This window comes from Mus caroli, chromosome 11, assembly GCF_900094665.2.
Source record: "Mus caroli chromosome 11, CAROLI_EIJ_v1.1, whole genome shotgun sequence".
Taxonomy (NCBI): Eukaryota; Metazoa; Chordata; class Mammalia; order Rodentia; family Muridae; genus Mus; species Mus caroli.
Genome location: NC_034580.1, coordinates 57,741,619 through 57,751,912, shown reverse-complemented (window position 1 = coordinate 57,751,912; position 10,294 = coordinate 57,741,619). Strand labels below are relative to the sequence as shown.

The window sequence follows — 10,294 nt, the reverse complement described above, 5'->3', positions numbered from 1 at the left end:
TCGGTGAAAGTGATTCTCCAGTTGTGAGGAGACCAGGGCAGAACCCACAACACCTTCATGGAAGTGTCTAGAATGATGTGGGCTTTTAGCAGAGCCACATGCTAAGGGCAGTGGACATATTCACAGAAATCACAAAAGCCTCTCCTTGTCCTCGGGAGGCATGCCATTGAATCCCAGAAGGGACTCTGCAGAGTTTGAAGCACTGTCTTTCTTGAGATCTCTCTTTCTCATTAATAAAAATCAGCAAACAAAAACTTTATATGCCCCAATTCAGGGGAATGCCAGGGCCAAGAAGCAGGAGTGGGTAGGTAGAGGAGCAGGGCGGGGGGAGGGTATAGGGAACTTTCGGGATAGCATTTGAAATGTATATAAAGAAAATATCTAATAAAAATAAATAAATAATAAAAAAAAGAAATAAAAAAATTAGCAAACAAAACCCCAAGAACAGTAACAATATCTTTCTGGTGGGCACCAAAAAGCACAAGTAATTCTGACATTTGGAGTGGGGCTTTGGAGGTAATTCGGTCGTAAGACTGAAGCCTTATGAACGGGTGAAGAGGTCAGAGCAAGTGTGTGCACGCTTCATTTCTCTCTCGACCTCAGGGGAAAATGACTGCCTGCAAAGCCAGGAGACACTACTCACCCGACTCTGCCCTTTCGGTTCACAGCTCCCAGACTGTAAGAAGCAAAGGTCTGCTATTTAAGTCAGCCAGTGTCTTCCGTTACACTGGCCCAAACAGATAAAGATGCCAGCCTAAGAGTGTCATGACGCTAATTCTTTACTACATTTCATATATTCTTTTTCATTAAAGCTTTGTTTTATTTTATGTGTATTGGTGGTTTTCGTGCAGGTATATCTGTGCACCGTGCCTATACCTGGTGCAGAAGGAGGCTAGAACTGGGCATCAGATCTCCTGGAACTGGAGTTGTGAGCCACAACATGGGTGGGGTCAAATCCAGGTTCTCAGATAGTGCTCTTAAACACTGAACTCTCTCCAGGCCCATATTTCCCACATTTTAAAACAGAAGTATCTTTTCTCTAGTAATTATTAAAACCTAGATGGTTAAACCTAAATTTTAGGTACAAATTATACTAATGCTAACATGCATTGGGTGAAACAGATCCATCTCAAGAGCCACTCCCTCATTTTCTTGCTACTGTTTGTACTACTTACATTTTGTTCTGCTGACACTCATTGTAGCCCTCCACATAAAAATAGACCAAAGGCTCAGAAATAATCCAATGTAGAATAAAAAATTGTAAATGTAATTTATTTCCTCAGAGATGAGATGAGAGCCATAAGCAAGCTGTATGAATACATGGCTTGGGCTGAGCCCAGTGCATTTCTTTCTCTATTCTATCATCTCTAGGCCTAGGCCTGCAAGCTTCTAGCCTCTGTACAATCTAATCTTCTGCAAACCTGAATCTTGAATGCTTCAGCTTCCAGCCATTTTCTGTTAAGCTATGCTTAAAATTAGCCTCCAAGATTTACTACTGAATAAGCTCATCTTTTCTAGTTCTTTCTGAATTCTCACTGGCTGATTCAACTCAGCTGTTTTGGCTCAAACTCCTCTCCAAGCTGACTGATTCAAACTGGCTTCTCTCCAGTTCTGACTGAATTGCTCTGCTTGGCCTCTACCTAACCCTGGCAATCTGTTCTAATCTTCTGGCTTCTCATTCTCTAGCTCATTCTGTCTTCACCTGCAACCTGTCTCTGTAAAACGTTCCTGGTAAAACTCTCTCTCTCTCTCTCTCTCTCTCTCTCTCTCTCTCTCTCTCTCTCTCTCTCTCTCTCTCCTGCTCTCTCAAGTCACCTCTCTTTCCTGTCCTTGTGAGAGTCATTCTGTCAAATCTTTCCTTGATTCATCACTACGCCTGCCCCTCAATTAAACATCACTTTCAAACATGGCTGTTTCCTTTTACAAACTACATTGCTTGGGATTAAAGATGTGTACTAAGGGAGCAATCTGTATCCCAGCCAAAGGGATTAAAGATGTTTACTAAGGGAGTGTGTGTATTCCAGTCCAAGGGATTAAAGGTGTGTACTAAGGGCGTGTCTGCATTCCAGCCAGATCGTGTAAGACCTAAAAGGTTTTTGGATGTGATCCCTTGCCAAAGCAGCCATGTTACTGGATTAAAATTCCTCTATAAAAAACAGCTATGAAAATGGTGACATCAAATACATCTGGAATAATGTAATAAATGTAACAAAATCTGAAATACATACTAACTGACCCTGTAAGCATGGCCTCAATAAGAATACAGGCTGAAAATCTATATGTCTGTGACTATCAAGAATGCAAATTATTTTTCTACACACTGCCAAAAAAAAAAAAAAAAAGAAATGTGTGGTTGGAATTACAATTTATGTCTTAGAGTCTAATTTCTTTAGAACTCTAATCCATGACAGACTCCAGAGGATTAAATGGTTTAGAATAAAATGTTAAGTCACTTATGGGAAATCAGTTAATTTTTTACACTTTCCAAAAACAAACAAACAAAACAAAACAAACAAACAAACAAACAAAAACCTCCATCTTTTTCACTAAAGGTAAAGAAGAAAGTAAAACACAAAGGCATAATCTAAGTGATATTTGAATAGCAAAACAGGTCACATTGTTTCTTTTGTTTTAAAATTATGCATATAAATGTTTTGCCTGTATACACGTGCATGTCTGGTGTAAGAGGAGATCAGAAAAGGGCATTGGAATCCCCGGGAACTGGATTTCAGACGGTTGTGAGCTGCCATGTAAGTGCTGGGAATTGAACCTGAGTCCTCTGGAAAAGCAGCCAGTGATCTATACTGCTGAGACACCTCTCTAGTTCTCACACTGTTTCTGAGATGCTGAGGTGGGGGATATTCCAAATAACAAGTATTAGGCTTAGAATAAAACCCAGAGGTTTATGTTTATCAGTAATTTTTAATCATCTGCTACTGTTAGACACCGTAATATACAGCATGTAAAAGCAGTTACTACTGAGATTTTTAATTTTTTTTTAACATTTGTAATTTGTCTAAGTCAGTGTGGTTCTCAGCCAGGGAACAGTTCTACCCAAAAGGGTTGTCTGACCATGTGTGGCATTGATTTTTGCTTGTTACTTCTGGGTGTGGGGGTGATGGGTAAGACAGAGCTACTGGTACTAGGGAAGTGAAGGAAGCAGCTGAAATCAAGGATCCCCACCCCCACTGTCATGAGTCTTGAGTCGACTGTGCTGGCTACCGGAGGCCTAAAGGAAGGACAAGGAAGAAGACAGCAGAAGGGGCAGGAGAGAGGAGGGGAGGAGGAAGATAAAGGCTTGAGGGCTTTTTTTCCTTGCTGTCTATGCTGTTGACGATACACTGATGCTGGGTCAGCGATTGTCATCTGACCTATGATGCTCTCAACCCACCCTCAAACCTATGCATAGCAAGGACTTGAAAGGAATGTAAGGATCACTTCGTCTGAATTTATTCTGATTCACTGATCCATTCTTTCTTTCTCTTTCCCTCCCCCATGCCCTGCCCCGCTACCGGTGCCAGAGTTCCTGCCTCTTTTTAAGTGAGATTTCCACCCTCTGACAGACAAGTGATTGCCAAGACATTGGATAGATTCTGGAATGTGGTGCCCAGGCAACTGAGCCTCAAGTGAGCTCATAGAGTGTGTCCTGCATATCTCCCAGGGGTTAGTGAGCTACTGTGGCCTTATGCTCCAATGATGCATAGAGAGGAGGGGAAACAACAGACAGCTGTCAGGCATGAGGTCTGACTGCCAGGGATCTGGCAGCACCGACCCACAACATCCCTACAGCTGTTGCCTCCCGCTCACTCCACCCATTGTGGTTTGAATGTAAAATGTCCCCAAGCCCAGGACCTCAATGCTTGACCTCAATGGGTGTCGATATTTTGAATCCTTAGGAAATGAAGCCTGGCTGGCTGAGGTAGAGCGATAGGGTAGGCCTTTGATGGTTCTAGCTCAGCTTCTGATGCCAGCATCCTCTGCTTCAAACTACTGCCGCCACACACGGGGTCTTTCCACCATGGTTCAGAAATCATGAACCCAGATGAATTCCTTTTTCTCCCTTACATTGTCTTTGCTGGGCAATTTGTCACAGTGACGTAACTACGCCAACCTTTCTTTTCTCAATGTTTCTGCAAGAGACACAGTAGATGTTGAAGAATGCTAGACCTGAATATAAGGGGGAAAAAATTAGGAAAATGTTTGAAATAACTAAGTGAACTTGCTTGGCAAGGTTATATGTTCTATCAGGTGAAACTGAAACCGGAATGAACCGGAATGAACTGGAATGAACCAGAATGAAGACACTAACAATGACATAATTAGGATGAGCACAGCTCCCTTTGTGGTAGCCAAACCTAAGCTTTGAAGATGGAACTCCTTTCACACACACTAATCTGCACAGAGCTCTTGAGTTTCACGGACAGATGAATTGGTCAAAGCTCAGAAGAGGAAGTGCTCACCGCGGAGGCTCTAGCATCATAGTAAAACCCAAACCTGAGGACAGCCTCTTCTGCTTTGGCTTTGGTCCTAACTAGAATATGAACACATGCTCTACGACTGTGCCAGGAGCACGCTGGCCTCAGAGATGTTTGGAGGCCATTGAGAACAAACATCTGGAATTCAGAACATTGCCTTGGAACAGACAGCTTGGGCGTTGGGGTCTTTAGGAACACAAGAATTTTCTTCACAGGAAGCAGTGTGGGAGCAGGAACTGGAAAGAGGAGATAGCTACAAGAAGTTGGAGTTCTGAGGACCCATGGATTCCTCTCAATGGGAGAAAACTGGCCATCTCAGATCCAGTCTTAAGTTGCCCATGCAGATGCAAGTTCCCAAAGAGCAACTAGGAAATGTCTCCATGGGGCAGCTTAGCCAGAAGCAGGGCAGAGCAAGGGTTTCACTGTGGATGCTTTAAAGCCGTTCAACTCTTAGTCCCAAAGGAAGCTCACACCCACTTGAAACCAGACATCTACAGAGTCCATGGAACATTAGAGATAAGAAGTGCTTGTAGACCCATCCAGCAAAGAAACCACATTCTGAAGACAAGGACTTGGACACCCAGGACTTGGAAACATCCCCTGCCCGTAGTTACCAAGTTAGAATCAGAGATAAAACTCTTTAGTGTTCTAATTTCCAGTTTGCTTTCCTCCATTGCTAGTATAATCATGTTTTAATGGGATCTAGCGTGACATCATGATTCTGGTATATAATGGTTAGTGGGGGCAGTTGGCACAGGCCACCACCCTAAAAAGCTATCATTTTTTTGCATCAGGAACATTCAAAATCCCCTCTGTTATTTTGAAATTAACTGCTGTCAACCATACTTACTCTACTGTTCTACAGAGCATTCTAAGCTATTCCTCCAACCCACTTAAGACCCTCGGCAAACTGTTTCACTTGACTTTTTGTTCATCTTCCCTGCGCTTTCTCCAGGTGACAGCAGGTCACATAGAGAAATGAAAAGATGGCAGAGTGTTTCCAAAGGTCACCAATTGTGTGTGCACCTGCCTGCAGGAGAGTTTAAGTCACTCAAATACCACAGAGAGGAGACCCCAGATGTTCATACGTTATTAAAATGTTGAGCATTGACTTGTAAATATGAACTTCTTCATCTTTCTATACATATTAAAATTTGAACACCCTAAGACAGAAAAATTAACAGATAACATCGCAAAATTAATTTTAACACATCGGCTATGTATAAGATGATCCTAAGATACATTTTATGGGCTTAACGGGGTAAAGTTTGTCTTCCTTTGCTTGGAGTTGCTTCTCTCATCTATCTGAACAGAGGACCCTTCTGTCTCATCTCTCCCAGAACTTTGGCGTCCTCTTCAATCAAGTGAAAGATGGAGATGAAGCCAGCCTTGAGGACTGGACAGCGAGCAGCACTCTGGTATCACAGAGGCTCTGATTAAGTTGCACAGAATGAAGTCTCACAAGGGAGGCTGGGAAATGTAGTTTAGCTTGTGTCCAAGAGGAAAAAAAGGTCATGGGGTTTGGGGAATAGACAGTTAACCCTGCCACAGAAAATTAAGTCCCCATGCTCCCTCATATATCCTAAGAGAGTAGTTACATGTTTCCAAACCTACTTTGCTGTTTGGAAACTATCAGTCTAGAGGACCAGGCACAGACTAACACAGCCACCCACCTTCCCTTTCCCATAAAGCAGAACTCCTTAAAGACAACCAGATTTGAGAGAAGGGGAGCCATTAACAACAGCAACCATTATCAAGTGTTTGTCCCGGGTAAGCAACTTAAATGCGTCAACTCAGCCCTCAAAACAACCCAATGGCATAGCTGCTATCATCATCCCATTTTTCCTATGAGGAAACTGAGGCCATGGCAGCTTACACAATGGGCTCAAATTACCCAGCAGTGGACAAGATCTGACCTCTCACACTGGCTCCAGTCTGTGGTGCCAGTCACTACTTTGAGTTGACCCCAGAATGAACATGAACATGAAGCTCTTTGCAGACTTCTACATGAGGCAGAGCAAGAGGAGAGGAGAGGTGGGGCTGAGGGTGACATGACAGCAAGCCCGGAGCAGGAAGAGCCAGGAGGGCAGCTGGTAGGATTACAAGGGCAAGAAGATGGCAGTGGGCTCCAAGGTCAGGGTGGGGGCTCAGCTGTGTCACTCAGCAAACCCTGCCAGGAGGACTCTAAGACCCTGCTGGTAGCTTTTGTATGTGAAAGCACCATTCGTGGTGGCCCATGTCCTAGATTAAACTCATGGAAATTAGACAGTCTGACGGGGTGGTTGTACTAGTAGTTAATTGTCTGTGGCTAAAATGAAACACCCATGATTGCATACCTTATTAAGGAAAAAGATTTCTTTAGTTCAAGGTTTCACAAGTTCAAGGACAAGATGGCAGCATCTAGTATAGGCTTCCTGGTGGACGCTATCCTACTGATGGACAAACCACACCCTGGCAGCCTTCTCACTATGTAGCACCTAAAGTTTCCGCATCAGCTCCCAATACGGCTTACCAGGAATCAGTCTCCCAGCACCTGCTCCCGTGGAGGACAAAGGACACCCACAGGCGCTTAGCCTAGCCTGGTAGTTCTGTCTGGTAGCTCTCTGCACAGTCTCTTCAGTACCTTGGCATGGCCTCCCAGTGGACAGACACAAACCGGCCCAGCTCTCTCCCAGCTTAGCGGAATGGGTGTCTTTGTCCTCTGGTATCAGGAGTAGAAAGAAGAACCGGTCTGCAAACCCAAGACTGGTCCCCAATGACAGTCAGCTAGCTGCCTCCTTCCCAGACGGTGTGCTCCCACTGTCTTTTGCTTGCTGTTCACACAGAATCTGCTAAGCACTAGGTGGCGTGGTTGAGCAACCATTAAAAACAATTTCCGTCAAGGCCCAGGAGAAAAGGAAATTGGATTGGGAGTTGGAGGAGTGAGGGTTAGTGGCAGAGAAGGCCCGATGATCGGTCCCTGGAATTCAACCTGCTCACAGCCTCCATAAGCACGGGTATGCTATGCTCTAAGCCGATAGGGCTGCGTGCAGAGGAGGCGCCCCCAATAGCAGATACCGATACCGCCAAGCCAGTGAGGAGGAGCCTGCTGGAGAAGGCTGGGAATCCCTTCCCACCATCCTGTCAGAACCCTCTGGTTGTCGCTTGCTTCCTCCTCTCAACCATGTCGCCCTGTTCACCCAGAGCAGAAATGCTGGCAGCTGTCATGGACAAGTGAGATGAGGCACACGTCTCCAGGATGACCCACGGGCTTCTCTGCCTGCCACTGCCATTTTCAACCCTGCTGCCTCTTCCCCTCCCCGCTCTGTTTTCCTCTGTCTTCCTCTCTCCCTCCCTCCTTCTTCTTCTCTCCCCACCCCACTCTCTTCGAAGGAGAATTATATTCAGCTCTGTGGGTTGTTTTTAATGCATTCCAGATGCCAGAAGAAATCTTGGCCTGGGCTCAGCGTTCTTCTGACTTCAGGCCTCTCCCCCACCTACCTCCCTGTCTGACTCCCAAGGCCACAAGGAAAAACCAGGCAGGCTAGCGCCATCTGCTGGCAGCTTCCAGAAGCTTAAGGAAGGCGGGAGGCGGTTAAGGTGGGGCAGGAATGGTTTCTTGTAACAGGCGTGATGTACTCAGTTGGAAAAAATTGGGTTATCTGGGAGAAAATGGTGTGTAAATCAAAACGCTTCAACCCTTGGATACTCCGGTAGTGGTTGTGGTGGTGGTGGTGGTGGTGGTGGTGGTGGTGGTGGTGGTGGTGGTGGTGGTGATGGTGGTAGTGGTAGTGAAGGTGGTTCTTCGTAGTCGTCTCCTCCTCCTCCTCCTCCTCCTCCTCTTCCTCCTCCTTTTCTTTTTCTTTTAAATTACAGTCTGGGACCCAGCCGGGTGGTTTTTAACATCACATTCTTTGAAAAGCAGAGATTTTGGCGTCTCAGCTTGTGTTCCCTAAAGGAAACTCGGGACTCTGTAAATTAACTTTTAAGTGTCCAGTCTGGCAACACCTAGTCAGCAGGAAAATTTAAAGGAGAAAATCAGGAAATGAAAGCGCCCACTGTAGTTAAGGAAATGTTATTGGAAGGGTTTTCAGGGTGGTATGGAGGCTGTGAATATAGTGGGTTATGCCAGGTCTTGGAAATGGGATCATATCTCTTGGCAGTGGGGGGAGAGAAGGGCTAGGGAGGTCATAAGACAGCCAGGAATGAAGTTCCAATGCCAAGCAAGGAGGCCCAACCTGGGGCCGCATGAGTAGCATGAAAACCAGACCTGACAGCTGTATGAAGCCCAAGCACAGTCCAGGCTCCATCAAGGGAGACCTGGCTGAGCATCCAGGATGCTGAGACTGCCAGGAAGCCCAGGACCAGGGACTGAGGGGCCCTGTGGCATGTGACTCTACCAGCACAGGCTTCTCATGCAGACATCTACAGAAAGGACGGTTTCAACATGCAAAATGCTATGCCCCCTTTCTTCTGGCTAACGGCATCTTTGTCTTTGTCAGCTCCTGGTGTTTGGTGACACAGAAGGAGCAGGCAGGGCAGATCGAAGGCAGAAGTGGAGTCCTGTGGTTTCTGAACAGGCCAAGATTCAGTTGAATAAGAAATGAAAAGCTGAGAAGATTGTTGAAGAGCACGGGGTGAGCTTTCAGCCAGGGTTTATGTTGAGGGGGCGGGGGGGGGAGGGAAATTAGATAGTTCTGAAAAGCGGTGCCCATAACTAGAGAGGAGGAAAAATGCACTCCTTTTCTGACAGGGTGAATGCTGGAGATGGAACCCAGGGTCTTGCAAGAAATCTACCACTGAGATAGAGAACCAATCCCAGAAAATGCACTTTTTAATTTTTGTTTTTTGAGGATTTTTTTTTAGTATGTATGTATGTGTGTGCACTTGTCTGTGTGTATACCACACACATGTACTGCCCACAGAGGCCAGAAGAGGGCATCAGATCCCCAGAACTGGCATTATAGATGGTTGTAAACTGCCACAGAAGGTGCTGGGAACTGAACCTGGGTCCTCTGCAAGAGTAGCAGATGCTCATAACCACAGAAAAATGTATTGAGTGTATATCAAATCACCTTTAAAGTGGAGGACAGTGATTTATTTCAATAAGGCACAGTGATTCGTTGTGGTTTATAAAGGGATTTTGCTCCTCCCCCTTCCCCTTCAGTGCTTCTCTAGAAGGAGTAAAACCTAGAAATTAATTCAATTGGCATTTTGAGGGGAGAAGAGAAGAAGAACTGCTACTCCTCTGAGTCAACATCATGCATAGGTTGGGCCGCTGCTGTTACTATACCAAGAATGACTGAGGCTGAGTACTTAAAAGAAAAAACTTTGGAGACTGGAAATCCAAACAGCATGGCATCTTCTCAGATGAGAGAATCCCTTGTCTTCATCACCTCATGGGGAAAAACATGCAAAAGCAAGAGACACACAGGAAGCCAGAGCGAAGGAGAGACCAGTCTGGGGCTGCCCAAGTATCGCTTTCTAAAGATCTCAACATGTCCCCATCACCACACCAAGAACCCAGCTTCTAGCACATGGACCTTTGGGCAAGCCACACCCAACGCCATACCGACATTCAGTGCAAGTTAGTCCTCAGGATGGACGAGGGGTAGTAAGACAATACTTGGTCCCACGCCTTTTATTCTCTTGTTAGAATAAAGGTGTCCCATCATGCAGGAGAAACAGCCCCGTGTCAATTTCTTTACCAGGATTAGTAGCTATTCCAACACATCTGGGAATATTGGCCTGAGAGACGTGGTCACTGGTGAGTCTCTGAGTGGGGTGGGAGCTTGAGCAGGGGGCCAAGTAGGATAGTGTCTTACTTAGGGTCACTATTG

General features: G+C 45.5%; 1 long non-coding RNA gene across 1 annotated transcript; it reads left to right on the top strand.

Annotated features, from left to right (window-relative positions):
• The first annotated feature begins 7,382 nt into the window (after positions 1 to 7,382).
• On the top strand, positions 7,383 to 10,077 carry LOC115032562. The gene is made up of 3 exons (XR_003838207.1): positions 7,383 to 7,471; positions 8,957 to 9,091; positions 9,622 to 10,077. It is a non-coding gene; the product is annotated as an uncharacterized LOC115032562 (long non-coding RNA).
• The last annotated feature ends 217 nt before the right edge of the window (positions 10,078 to 10,294 follow it).